Consider the following 1,256-nt stretch of genomic DNA (forward strand, 5'->3'; position numbering starts at 1 on the left):
TATATATTTACTTGTCATATTTTTACTTATCCAGATTTCCAATTAAGTTATCGTCGCGTTTCGAGTTGCTCATTAGCGAATTACGCAAAAATTCATCAAAAATTTGCTACATTAGAGTTATAAGCTCTCTAACTGGATCATTTAACAGATTTAACTTAATATATAATATAGAAAAATTCTGATTTGTTAGTATTGTTTGTATACTATGTTTTATGCATATGGGCAGGTGGCACTGAATTGCACAAATTCTTCGAGTTGTGATAGTACATTCCAAATAACGAAGATTTTTGGAAGTGCAATATACCTATGCAGTGCTATATACTTTTATTAATAACATATTTTTCATTTTTTTAAATTTAGATTTAAGAAAAGATTAAATTATTGCTTTGTCAAAACGTATTTTATATGGCTACATAATACGAATTAAGTTCGGATTTAAGAAATGGTTAAATTATTGCGTTATCAGAACGTATTTTATATGGCTTCATAATACGAATTAAGTACACATTTAAGAAATGAATAAATTATTGATTTATTAGTAGTAATATTTTATACGGCTACATAATACGAATTAAATACGGATATAAGAAACCAATAAATTATTGATTTATCAGTACGTATTTTATACGGCTACATAATACGAATTAAATTTGAATATCAAAAACAAATAAATTATTGCTTTATCAATACGTATTTTATACGACTACATAAAACATAATTTATTCGTTTCTTATGTACGAATTTAATTCGTATATGTTTAACGTTTAATACATGAATAAAAATTGGTATATGAAATCGTATACGAGACGGTCATAGAAACGATAATTATACCCAAGTCATATACGTTTAATATTACATGTTTATACTATACGCTAAGACCATAAATATACGTATATTATACTTTCTTGTTCTTATTGGGACGTTTTTAATTAATTACTCTCATTGACGGAGTAACTCATCGTAATATTTAAAAATATCTGATAACATGAAAAAATTATACAGATAAACATAATGAAACTCAATATTAATACATATAAGAATTACACTTGAGCAACAAATGTTTAAGAGGCCATTCTACTCTTTCGAGTGAAAATTGGAGCAATTTTTCGGAATTTCTTTAAATTAAAAAGACAATAATTCCAAACTATTTTACTGTATTATTCGTGTTTCAAAGAACAAAGTTTTTTGGAAATTTTTAATTTTTTTATGGCAAAATTTGTCATGAAAGATGACGCCTTAAAAATTATATACTCGCT

General features: G+C 25.3%; 1 protein-coding gene across 2 annotated transcripts in view; it reads right to left on the reverse strand.

The window, feature by feature from the left end:
- LOC105448325 (BMP-binding endothelial regulator protein) overlaps positions 1 to 1,256 on the reverse strand; it is a 77,176-nt gene that overhangs the window by 18,706 nt on the left and 57,214 nt on the right. The gene's annotated exons all lie outside the window — the stretch shown is intronic.

Source organism: Wasmannia auropunctata, unplaced genomic scaffold (assembly GCF_000956235.1).
Source record: "Wasmannia auropunctata unplaced genomic scaffold, wasmannia.A_1.0 LD336088.1, whole genome shotgun sequence".
Taxonomy (NCBI): Eukaryota; Metazoa; Arthropoda; class Insecta; order Hymenoptera; family Formicidae; genus Wasmannia; species Wasmannia auropunctata.